The following is a 13996-nucleotide window of genomic DNA, read 5'->3' as shown; positions in this document are numbered from 1 at the left end:
TGGGTAGAGGTTCTACCTGTCACCACTCTATCAGCAGGCGCGACCATTGCAGCGCTACGTCAGGTCTTCGCCGCCCAGGAGTTGCCGGACGTCATTGTGTCCGATAATGGTCCTGCTTTCGCCAGCACAAAGTACCTGGCCTGGCTGACGAAGAACGAAATCCGCCGGATGATGGTTCCGCCGTACTACCCTGCTTAAAACGGTGCAGCTGAACGGGTGGTGCAAGCCATCAAGGACAAGCTCAAGAAGAGCCAGACTGGGGATTTCCGGACGCAGATCGCCCGGATACTGTTTCAGTACTGGACCACGCCCCACGATGTCACTGGGTGTGCCCCCTGTGTGCTCCTGCTAGGTCGGATGGTGAAGACACCCTTGGACGTCTTGCATCCGGACCTCCGATTCACAGTGCTCCTGAAGCAGCTGAAGCAGAAGCTGGCTGCTCATCGAGGGTGCCATGCCGCGCCTTTGGCGGAGTCAGGAGCTCCAGTTTTCGCCAGGAACTTCCGTCCTGGCCCACGCTGGTACGCCGGACAGGTGGTGTCTCCTGCCAGCGCGCTGCTCGTCCGCATGCCAGACGGGGCCACGTGGAAAAGACACGCCGACCATGTTAGGCCTCGCCTCGGATCCTGGCCAGCACCCTCCACTGCCACTTCCGAGTTCCAGCCCCAGGAGGTTTGCGGCAGCGCCAGTCGCTTCCGAAGGAGCACCGCCGACCTCGAAGGCAGCAAGCGTTGCCACTGGCGCGACGCCAGTTGGACCGGTGTCGAGCCCGTCACCACTCACAAGGCCTACGAATGCGGACCCTCCGGAGGAAGCGAGGCTGGCTCAGGCAGCACCCGGCGTTGCCACACCCGGCCCGTCAACACCGGTGCCCAGGCGGAGTACTCGGCGGCGGAGGCCATCGGACTATTACTCGCCTTGGTAGCAGGCACCGTCGACCCGGCTAGGGCGGAGGCAGAGCCTCGTACTTAGAACTTGGACCTTTCTAGTTGACAAGCAAACTGGGCGTGAGGGAGTGTAACAAGCATGTGACGGACCCTCGGGCATAATCTTCGTTGGCTCGCCAGGCTCGGTGGCCTGCCACGATCAGTAGTCAACATTGGGCACCGCACCCAATAAACATCGACGAGCACAGCTGCTCGGCGGTCAGTCATCGTTCATCACCACCACGCAGCGGAGCGCCTGTCTAACGGAGGATCCCTGGAGCCCTCCCTTGTTTACAAACCCGGGCAGATCGTGACAAGCGGCATGATTCATCCCCGGTCACAACTGGTGGCAAATATTCGTCACCCTCGTTGTGATATTGGAGTAGATGAGTCAAGGCAGCGCCGAAGCTCTCTTTCTGGCGGTAGTTCAATATCATGGGCATCTATTGCGCGCACAATGCCGCACACGGCTGATAACCAAAATGTTGATTAATTATGGTGTGACGGGAACCGTGAGTGATGTTCACACGCCCTGCCAATTCATCGATCTTATCCTCCGTTCTTGTCTAATCAGCTCATCAACATTTGCAATTGTCTTGGGGGTGATTGCATGGTGGCTTTGGTCCGGTTTGGTTTGGTTTGGTTTGGTGCCTGTGGATATAGCACAACCCACTACGGGGGATTGGCCATGAATCTGGCGGCAATGGGTCGAATAAGAATAAATACCTAAACAGGATTTTTTGCACTGAAAATGAGATAATAAATGAATTATAATCGTCAACAATAATTTTCATGCTATAGTATCTTAAAATTAGAAGTTAATATTTTTGGTTTCTTGTTGAGGAAAATAAAACATGAAAATTATCATGGAAGTCTCCTTGTTTCCATAACAAAATTATATATGGCATCACATACGTTCCTATTACAGTGTCCTAGTGCCGACGCCCCCAGAGACAGAATGATAGGTAGCGTAATGGATTATCCAAGTTGGCGAAAGGGACCTTCTAGAAGTCGTTTTCTATGCACGTTGAACCTAGTACACTCTATAAAGAAATGATCCATAGTTTCGGGTTCATTGCAGTAAAAGCATTTAGAAGAAGGTGCCCAAACCAGACCTATGGGAATATAAATTAAGCCTTGGTATTCGGCAACGCATACGCGTAAGTGAAACTTCAAATTTTCTTGTTCCACACCATCCGCTGTGCCAAGGAAATCTGAGGTGCTGAAAATCAGCGTTATCTAATACACATGATTTGGCATGTTCTTCTTGAATGGAAAATTTTTAAAATCTTGCAGAAGTGACGTATGCCGAAGGTCTTAGGATCCTCAGTACCGGGCCTTTAAGAGATGCCGCTGCTAGTGTGTCTGCTGACTCGTTTAAAATGAGCACGTCTTGGATCGTCTTTGCAACTTTCACTTCCTTTTTTGAAATGTTTGCTTCAATGCTTTAGAGTGGCTGATGAAATGCAATGTAAACTTAAGCGGCAGCCATACGGCGACAAACTTCTTTTTGTGGGACACCTTCAGCTGTCAAAAACCTAATGCACCACGCTGTTCAACTTTTGGAGCGTCCATTATTTCACGCAATCATGTTCAACCAAGCGTATGAGAGCATTAAAGAACATTTATCCTCACATCTGCGTGTTACTTTTGTACATGACAGATGCCTTTGTGCTACGCACATGTCTTGTAGATAATGAACCGAACTATTATTGCGTGGGGTCGGGTGGCACACTTTCATTTGACTCGCCCTCGTACATTAGAAATTCGAAGATACCGGCTGAAAAGGGGCAGAAAGTGTCACTGGAAAAAATGTTCACTGCACGTATACACAAAATATCGCAATAAGGTATTTAAACATACGTATAAGTCTTCAAGAAATCTACGTATCTAAAAGAAGTCACTGTATATAATGCGTCAAACAAGGCAAATAAACATGTTGCGCAACCACATAGACACAGCCCACCCGTCCAGTCGCCCTGATGTATCGCGCGTCACTGGAGGCTGCGCGCTCCCTCCCCGCTTTTCTCCCTTGCGTACACAAATCAGCCCCCATTGTCGGCTCACCCATACCACCACCCCGCCCCTACGCTTTCACTCACGGAGCATGAGGACGACGGCAGGAATGCGCCTGGAGTGTCCGTATATCGCAATAATACAGTAAGAGTATCCGGTAAGTGAAGCGTCCAGTGGTCGATTACTTTCCGCAAAAGAAGTAACAAAGCCGAACTTTAGCAAATTCATGCGTTCCGTAGATTCCGCGATCTCCGCGAGGCCGCGCCGAGCCCGCTCTCCATGAAAACGCCCTTTAAACATTGGCTCGGATGGGGCTCCTTGCGTAATGTGACTGCCGGTGCATCGGCGTTGCCACAAAATCCAGCCCAATTTCACAATGTTCGCGCTGAATGACTTTTCGAGCGTGAAAGAGGCATTTCAAACAATATCCCGAATAATTTCCTGCGCCGGGGTGTTTTGGTCGGCGATGCATGACAGCGCGAAAAAATTTGTGGGTGGGGAGCTGAAGCCCCATAAGCCCACCTCCCTTGGCTACTGGGGCGGGCGCAGAAGTGTTCATTTGACATGCGACCGCTCTCCAAGTGTCACCTAGACCCTACAGTGCTTTAATGCCGCTTTGCGTCTGCACGCCCTGCGCCAGTTGTCCGCTTGACAAGTTTTGAACATGTCACGCGTTGGGAAGGTCCAAACGAGTTTCTGGCGTCGACTTTCCTCTCTGTCATGCTCCTTCCATGTGTATTGACACGTGTAGTTATTTTCTTTATTTAATTTATGGCGTTTCACGTGCCAAAACCACTTTCTGATTATGAGGCACGCCGTAGTGGAGGACTCCGGAAATTTCGACCACCTGGGGTTCTTTAACGTGCACCTAAATCTAAGTACACGGGTGTTTGATCTCTCGGGTGTTTGATTTGAACTCGCTACCTCGTGCTCAGCAGCCTAACACCATAGCCGCTGAGCAACCACGGCGGGTTTTCTTTTTCTGTGCGACTGCGTTTCACTCTCTAACAACTGAAAGGTTTCGCTCAGCGCAAGACGCGCCTGCATTATTGGAACTTACCCGAATGTTATCGTCGATTTTATCTGCTGCGTATGTTCTCGCCGAACCTTGTGTTATAAGACTGAATTGCGAACAACTTCTGTTTCAAGGCCATCAGCAAGTCTGGAGTCCGTGCTATCACCAGCGCGAATAACTCGTAGATTGCCATTCAGCAGTCAGAAGCGTTCAACCAAGGCTGGCTCAGCGCTTCCTTCATGCGGCTGACAAAGCTATACATTCAGGACGGGAAGATATTGTGGAGATCTCTTATTTGGGTGCCCTTCTTTCTCTAGTTTGGGAGTGCCACGCTTTGTTCCTCAATTTCACGGCACAGCGCACACCGTCAGCACCACGCTCCTCAATTTTACTTCGCGCAGGCAATGCATGGTACGTATATCCTAATCTTCGATTTCAAGTTCCATTGCTTCCATCACGCGACGCTCCAATGGGCAGACCGCAGGGATAGCATATCGTAATGTTCGATTTCAAGTTCCATTGCTTCTATCACCCGACGCGCCGGGGGTCAGATCGCAGGGATAGCATATCGTAAGTTCGACTTCAAGTTCCATTCCTTCTATCACGCGACGCGCCATGGGGCAGACCGCAGGGATAACATATCGTAATGTTCGATTTCAAGTTCCATTGCTTCTATCAGGCGACGCGCCGTGGGGCAGATCGCAGGGATAGCATGTCGTGATGATCGATTTGAAGTTCCATTGGTTGTATCGCGCGGTCCGCCGTGGGGCAGATCGCAGGGAAAGCATATCATTTTATTTATTTATTCATTTATTTATTCAAATACCCTAAAGGCCGAGCAGGCATTACATAGGGGGGGGGGACAACAATAAGTACAAAGCAACGCAATACTATGATGTGTACAGAAGTCGCTGACCATTAACAGCATGTTGAAAAGAAAAACAAAATATAAAGACACATAGCAACAATCATCAATAAACATTCAATTGTTACGGAGAGTAGTATTATATATATACACATGTATAAAGTGGGGAGAGGGGAAGGATGAAGGTTACAGCTCAAGGTGACGTTTCAGGCTCGTTACAAACGCTTCGTAATCAATGACAGATGCAACGGTGCCAGGCAGAAGGTTCCATTGACGGACGGCCAGGACTAGCGGCGAATGAAAGAAGAGGTTAGTGCCAGCAAAGATGGGTTCCACTTTGAGTTGGTGGTCAATGCGTGGGAATATGCGGTGCGCTGGCGTGAGACGGGATATAGCAAAGGAAGAGTGGCTGTGATATAATTTGTGGAAAAAGGACAGTATGGAAAGCCTTCTACGTCTTTCAAGAAGAGGTAACTTGAGAGCTTTCTTTATTTCAGTCACACTTGCCGTACGCGAGTAGTTCTTCGAAATGAATCGAGCGGCTTTATTTTGAAGAGACTCCAATTTCGTTATTAAATATGCTTGGTATGGGTTCCAAACCAAAGAGGCGTAATCCAACTGCGAGAGCACTAATGTGGTGTATGCTAAATACTTAGTGTCTGCATTAGCTAAACGTAGATCGCGTCTGAGAAATCCGAGTGTTTTAGAAGCCTTGTTAATGACCGTATCTATGTGAATGTTCCATGAAAGGTCGGATGCTAAATGGATCCCTAAATATTTTATGACAGGTACCGATTCTACGGTCATGCCGTTTAGAATGTAATGGCAAGGTTCGGGGTCAGTTTTTGTAGTAAATGTCACGAGTTTTGTTTTCGAGGTATTAATTTCCATTTGCCATTGCGTCCACCAATTGTTGATCTTGTCTAAGTTCGATTGTAACTGAAGTGCATCAGAAGGTTCAATTATTTGCCTGTATATCACACAATCATCTGCAAACAACCTGACCGTAGAGCTCAGGTTATTGCTTATGTCATTAATATAAACTAAGAATAAGATAGGTCCGAGTACAGACCCTTGTGGTACTCCAAATTTAACGTGGGAGAGGGTTGATGAATGACCATTAACAAAGACTGATTGGTAGCGATTGGCCAAAATATTGATAATCGAAAAAATAACCTTCGAATGAATGTTCAGATTGTCAAGTTCTTTTATTAGACGTTTGCGGGGAACTTTATCGAACGCTTTGGCGAAATATACAAATACGGCGTCTATTAGAGTGAGCATGAACAGCGCGATGAAGGTCAGTAATTAATTCGAACAGTTGTGTTTCGCAAGATCGACCGTGGAGGAAGCCGTGAGGATTCGCAAAAAAGAAGTTATGCTTCGCCAGATAGCTCATGATGGCTGATGAGATTATGTGTTCTAGTAATTTGCCGCTGATGTTGGTTAGCGAAATTGGTCTGTAATTTGACGGGTTAGATGCATCACCAGATTTGAAAACGGGTATGACACGGGCAATCTTCCAGTCGTTTGGGACACAGCCCGTATCTATAGATTGCTGAAAAATTGCGGCTAAGATTGGGCATATTACAGGTTTTGCTATTTTTAGCAATTTAGGACATATTCCACGGGGCCGGGTGCCGAGTTACTGGGGAGACGGTCTATGGCGGAATATACGCCTTCTGGCGTGACATTTATGTCAGGCATAGTTGAGTGCAGCGTTGGGAATTGTAGGTCAGTAGGTAAGGGGCCCTCATGAGTGAATACTGAGCAGAAAAATTGGTTAAATTCCTCTGCTGCTTCAAGGGAAATAAGAAGATTACCTTCTTTATTTATGGATACTGAGGAGTTTGAACTGTAACTTGGACTAACAACCCGCCAAAATTTTTGAGGATTGTTTTTTAACATGTGTGAAAGGTCACAGTTATAAAATTTGTCCTTCGCTGATTCAATTTCACTTTTGCACAGTCGCTCATGTGTGCGGTAGTTGTTCCAATCGTGTTCAGATGCTGTCAGTGTAGCTTTTGCGTACAGTCATTTCTTTTTGTTTATGCATCGTTTCACATGTCTTGTGAACAATGTGCTTTCTGTAGATGTGGTAATGGTGACCTTAGGCACGTGTTTATCTTTCAGCAGAGTTAGGTTATCACGAATCAGTAACCAGTTCTCATTTGCATCCCGCATATTAAAAGAGTGGAAAATATCTGTAGAGAATAATGCTAGTTCAATTAGGAGAGTGTCAACATTTGCTTTGGTATAATCAAATATAACTTTTTTTCTGCTTTTCTGGTTTATTTCTGACTACTGTATAATCGCACTCCAGTATCATGTGGTCACTGATGCCATCTAAAACGTGTACAGATGTCTTCTCCGGTTGCGTTGTCAGTGCAAGATATAAAAGCGAATGACCACGCGTAGGTGTGAAAACTATTTGGTGCAGATTGAAAAGTGTTAACACATCCAGAAAATTCTGGCATCCACGCTTTCTTGTGCCGTGGAGGGGCCTGCATGTTTTCCAATGAATATTCGGATAATTGAAGTCGCCAGCCAGGAATACTGGTGCGCGTGGAAATTTGTTCTGAATGTGAGTTAAAGATTCATTCAGGTGTTAAGGGAATTCCCCGGGTGAATCAGGTGGGCGATTACGCACCCCAACGGCACAAGTTACAGACGGTGACAGACGTAACGCAATCCACAAAATTTCCAGGCACGATTCCGTATCAATAACAAACGCTTGCAAGCTTTCCCTTACGGCGATTATTACCCCACCACCACGTGAAGTAATGTGGTCTTTCCTAAATAATGAAAACTGGCTGGACAAGAATAGTTCAGAATTATTAACATCGCGAGATAACCAAGTCTCTGATCCTAACACCAGGTCAGCTGAACATGCTTCGACATAAGAACAAAAATGATCTTGCTTTGGAATGAGGCTACGGAAATTTGTCACCAAAATTGACAACGTTGAATTCAACCCTTTATTTTTAGCAATTGTCCGGAGTGGTCGCATTGCCTTCATGGGGAGTAGTCATTTCTTTTATACCGGTTTTCGAAAAAGCAGCCCCATCTGTAGAGTGGCGTTTGGGAAGAGCAGTCACTTCTCTAGTGGTGCAGTTGAATGAATACAGGGTACCATTAAGAAGGAGTTTATCAAAGAAGAGTTTAAATTGCTCACCAGGATGTCTGGTCTTTCGAGCAAAGTCTCTAAGCTGCTTCCTAATAAATTGCATCCTAGGTGAAAAGTCCTCTTCTATCCAAACGGAAGCAGATTTAAGATCTTTCAGTTTGTGGGCATTTTCGAGAATGCAGGTCTTGTCTTTGAAATTTAAGAATTTCACAATTATCGGGCGGGTGTTGTTCTCCCTTCGTTCTCCTATTCTATGGGCTCGCTCGATTTCGCCAATTGACATTCCCAAGTTCGTGGTTACAAACTTTGTCACCACATCTTCCGTATCTTTCCATGTTTCCGTTGTCTGCTCAGCAATGCCTTTGAAGATCAAGTTATTTCTACGCATTCTATTATTGAGGTCATCAACAAGTTTGCTAGACTGTCGCGTTTGAGTTGTTTCTATGCTTTGAAGCCTGTCTTGAGATTCTTTCAGCATCGAGCCCAAGGTGTTGACTTCCTTAGAGATGTCAGTGACAGCGGCCGAGCTGTCTTCTAGCTTAGATGAGCGCCGTTTGATTTCTGTAACGCTCAGCTGTACATCTTTGATTTTTCCAAGAACTTCTTTTTGAAAATTTTCCCTGGCTAATCTCATTTCTTTAATTGCAGCGAGAACTTGATCAGATTTATCTGGGCCGAGGTTTGTCTCAACGTCACCAGCACAGATTAGCAGGAGTCACATACACGACACAGCCAATGTCAGTCGAGCGCCTACGCATATCCTAGTGGCAGCACAGCCTGGACGAAACGATACTGGTGAACATGACACAGTGTCCCTCCCAAGTGGCACAAAACAACCTATTCGGATGCGGAATGTGCAAATATCAACACCCATCACAACAGAATTGACAGCTCAGAAAACTACAATGGAGATTGGCGGCCAAGACAATTTTTTTTTACAGAAGCTATGTATTTGCGTCACACTCACCTAAGGGTGAAGAACATGTTCGATAATGTTTGATTTCAAGTTCCATTGCTTCTACAACACGGCGCGCCGTAGGGCTGATAGCCGGGAAAGCATATCATATTGTTCGAGTCCAAGTTCCATTGCTTCCATCACGCAACGCGCCGTGGGGCAGATCGCAGGTATAGCTTATAGTAATGTTCCATTTCTAGTTCCATTGCATCTATCACGAGGCGCCCCGCGGGGCAGATCGCAGGGATAGCATATCGTAATTTTCGATTACAAGTTGCAGTGCTTCTATCGCGCGAGTTGCCGTGGGGCAGATCGCAGAGACAGCATGTCGTAATCTTCGATTTCAAGTTCCATTGCTTCAATCACGCGATACCAACTGCATGCCAATTTATTTACGTTTAAGTTACCACCTTTTGGCGGAGAATGAAAAAGAATGTCAATAATAAAATACTTCTGCATTGCGTAAACGCCCGTCACCACATGTTTATACTTTGAACTTGCCGTATAGTATTGAATTGATATCTTATATAAGCAAGCAGGAAATTCTTAAGTTCCTAGATTAGCTCTTCATCTGATGACGCACACTACAGAGGTAGCACCCTCTCGTCGATTGGTCGTGTCCTGCCCTCCTTCCACCTCCGGCTTGAGAGTGGCACATTTAGTGACGTAAGCGGCAAATTTAACAGTTCGTTTTCCGAACCGTTATAAAATTCAGCCCCAGAACGACGCATCCCCTGGCATGATGAACTTGGTGCGAGCTCCCCGGCTTATCGTCGATAACGGCTTCCTGTGGGCTTGGTGCGCATGCGCTACTCTTGCTGATCTCGTCACCTTGCGTAGACGCTGACCGGCCGACCAGTCACCGCTCACGCAGTAGTGTTAAAGAATCTGTCGATTGTACATCGACATCCATCACAAGACACCGGATGCCACCCTGCTGTACGTAACTTTCACTTACAACACGGCAGCGCAAGAAACTATGCAGACCACGCCGTTCAAGATGATTTGCGGAAGCAACCCCACGACAACTCTTGATGCCGTGCTGCCGTGCGTCACCGACAAAAAGAATCTTGACCTCGCCGCCTATCTACTGCGTGCATAATAAGCCCGACAGCTCGCCCGTCTGCGCATCAAAAACCAGGAGAGGACCGACAGCCAGCGCTACACTCTTAGACGAGGCTAAGCCGAATACCAATCCGGCGACCGTGTTTGGGCTTGGACCCCGACACGCCGACGAGGACTTAGCCATAAACTTTTGCGATGCAATTTTTGACCCTAAATAATCATTCGAGGTATTGGCACGCAGGACTATGAGGTCATTCAAGAGAAAATTTCGCAATCACAGAATCCCGGCCTGAAATACTCCATGTTGTGCACGAAGTCCTACCAGCGCTAAGTAATTTTGGGACTTTATTATATTTTCTTTACTTCATGTGATTTACGTTCCCGCTCGCGTGTTTGTAGTATTGAGAAGGCGTTTGTTTAACAGGGGGCCATTGACAAGTGTACTTACTTATCCTTTCCTCGGGAACTGAATTTCACCCGCTGGCAACTTAATGTTATGGTTCAGCGCAAGACGTACCTGCTTGATTGTAACTCACTCCCATGTAATCATTGATTCTGTCTGCTGTGTTTGTTCTCACAGAATCTTTTTTAATCAGATTGCATAGGTTACACGAAATGGACAGCAGTTTCTGGAAGGCACGCGGGCATTAAAAATTACCCGGGACCTTTCAACGAATCATGTTTAGGAGGCGATGCACTTGATTCGCTGATCGCCGCTTGTGTTCGCCGCTGTCGTTGTTTCGAATGCCACTTGTTTTGTGGGCACATACCCGCCCAATAAAGGTTTGCCACTGCTACTTGTTTGGAACAACTTTTGCTGCGGTGTTCTTGGGGGTGACTACAGCATGACGTTATACATGCTCTGAACTTCCACTCGACGCGGCGTGTAATAACGCAGCAGTAGCAGCAGCAGCAGAACAAACGTCGCAGGAAGAGGCAAGCAAAGCTTTGCTCTAAAATATTAGTAGTTCTTGAGTACGTCAGAACTCGAGAGAGAGAAAGTTGAACGTCCTGATTCTTGCTCACACAGTTCGCAGTGGAAGGTGACTCGAATCAGGGAAAATGTCGAAACACAAAAGCCTCGAATTCACGTCTGCCATTGGTACATAAAATGCGAGAATAAGTGCACAGTGTCCCAGCGAATGCTAAATTTTGCAGCTGTCGAGACATCGCTACGCAGCAGTGTCGATTATTTCCCACTAATTATGAGACTAAGCACATCTAGTCTTGCATACAATGAATTCACTGTTCAAACTGCCTACATGCATGCACGTATTCAGCAAGTTGCTTATAACTGCGTCTTTCATTTCAAGTGGTTGCAGAATCAGTGAATCTGTTTTATATATTTTGGTGTTTTATTTCCACAGAAAGTAACAACGCATATAAATCATATAAATTGCGACTTATCATAATTTGCGCCACACAGTTTTTTTTTTAAATAATTGCTGCAGCCAAGCCTAAGAATGCTAACAAGCGAGCATGCGCTTCGACATTACAATTATTTCAACCTTGTCGGGCATGTTTTTCGCGTTTGACCTTACTTTAGCATTAAGTACTTTCTTTTTCATTTTCACTTTATTTTCACTCGGCAAATAATTGGAATCGCTCATAGCGCTTTATTGTACACGAGAGGTTCCAGCTAATTGTATCTGAATCTCTGTGTATGAAAGCACGGTGACTTACCAAGACACTATATCAACTGCTTAGGCAAGGTGAGTAGCTCTCTTTAAACGGCTTTTAACGGCACTGAAAATGGAAAGTGGAATCATGAGTTCGTATTACTTTGCCTTGAAAGGCGCTAGATGCGTTAGGAATCTTTTTAATATACCCTGTATTTATCAGACAAGTTACATTGCACATATGCTCTAATACACGTGTCTAAAAGCTTGAGCTTACACGCAATGAAAAATTTCTAGTTTCATCGTACATATTACAATTCTCCTGAAGCGAAGCTTTAGTCGAGCGTTGTGTGAAAAGTTCCATCTAACTTGAAGAAGACAAGTCCACTTGTCGAAACATTGGCTACCCTTTTCACCTTGTTCTCGTTTTGCTCATCGTCTTGAATTTCCATCTCCCGCCTTCCCCCTGTTTATCCTGGATATCTAACTAGTGGTGACACATACAGTCGTGTTTTTCTTTCGTCTTATGCAATGTGTAATGCCATGAATGGTCAAGTTTATCAACCACAAAGGTATCAGCTTAATTATGGGGTTTATCGTGCCAAAACCTCTTTCTCTTTATTAGGCACGCCGTAGTGGTGGACTCCAGAAATTTGGGCCACCTGGGCTTCTTTAACGTGCACCTAAATATAATTATACAGGAATTTTCACATGTTGCCTCCATCGAAATGCGCCCGCCTTTGTCGGGATCCGATCCCGCCATCTCGTGCTTACCAGCCCAACACCGTACCTACAAAGCTACTATGGCGGGCGGGTCTCAGCTTCATTATCGTGCAATTTCTATAATGATGCAATAAGTCACTTATAAGGTATACTGAAACTGAACACCATATCATGGATGCACGAGTCTTCAGGTGGAAGGCGATGTGTGATGTTTGTGATAGAGTAAAACACATATCTTGATACATTTAAGGATTTTGTAGATCTTGTGTCCCAGTGGCAGTTAAATATTTAGCGGGCCGACACCTGATGGTACCCATTGAAGGGAAAATTCAAACAAAATAAAGTAAATGGAGAATTCGTTAGTATAATGCGGTCTTCACTTGGATAGTTCGCATGCATTACAGATCCCAATTACCCAACACTATGTGTTCAGGCTTTTCGCATGATTTTGTTTTTTTTATTAGGAGGAACCGAGCTGCGCTTGCTGGTACTTGTTTGTTAGCCACCATACAGGCATTAAGATTGACCGTGTTTGATGGTACTAGCATTCAGCAGCCTCTTAAGTTTCGTAATACAGAAGGATGGTTAGGCCACAGGTCTCCCTTTTGTTCCAGAGAGCGCGCCACTTACTACTGAACCACCAAGTGGAGATGATAAGTAGGTACACATGTGGAACATGATGCGCGTATGCAGCACTCACAACAATTTCTCCTGCGTGCAGATGTGACAAACCCTGCCGCAACATAAATTCTTAAGAAACGCTGAACGATAGCAGTTACTGCAACGACTGCCAGAGAAACATAAAGAGGAGCGACACGGTATTTTGCTGGGATAGATTTGTTGTTTGACAATCTAGGGGCCAAGAAAAGGTGAGAGGAAGTTCTTACATAAGGTGGGAGTACTGATTGGTGTCCGGAGCAGCACCTTAGCTCCGTGACGAAACAAAATGTCGGGGCGACAACTGCTGTAACGCTGCCTCCGCTATTGTTGACTGACTTCTGTATTCATTGGAGGCAAACTGTTCGGATAAAAACGCCGAGCAGATACCATAGAAATCAAAGAAAGAGTCCTTGACGGGAAATGTTGGCAAACGACGTAAACGAGGTAGAAGGGCGGGTAACCAGCAATGCGTTGGACGCCGGTTCAATAAAAAAGCGTCATAAGTAACACAACTGTTTCCCAGTGCATGTGGTTTGGCTGGATATACGTAGATATTAAGTCAGGTAATGTGCGATGAAATTGCTCGGTCGAGTTTCTTGCTTATTACTTTTCAGCTGCATTGTGTGAACTACGCATCAATGTCTCAAGTGCTTCGTTGAGGGTTGTCGTCCGGCGAAATGAGAGGTATTTCAATCAAAGTTTATGAGAAAGTGACGAGGTCGACATACATGTTATATGTATTTATATGTAGTAAAATTTATGGAATTAAAGATAACGCATTGTTGGATTATTCCATAATAATTTGGCATTATCTGCAGTATTTTATTTGTTCCATTGTCAGAGTTTATGTATTTGTGGGAATCCTGCATTTTTCTACACGTGTCTAGTGAATTCAGTAGTCTTTCTTACTTGGTGTACGTCGATGTTGCCTTCTTTGCCGTAAATACTATTCTGCAGCCAGCAATACCCTCTAGATACATAATATGGAAGTACGGAAACAACACAAACGTACTCTAGCAGCCATC

The sequence above is a fragment of the Dermacentor andersoni genome, chromosome 8 (genome assembly GCF_023375885.2).
Source record: "Dermacentor andersoni chromosome 8, qqDerAnde1_hic_scaffold, whole genome shotgun sequence".
NCBI classification, from domain to species: Eukaryota; Metazoa; Arthropoda; class Arachnida; order Ixodida; family Ixodidae; genus Dermacentor; species Dermacentor andersoni.
Note: the sequence above shows the minus strand (reverse complement) of the source record.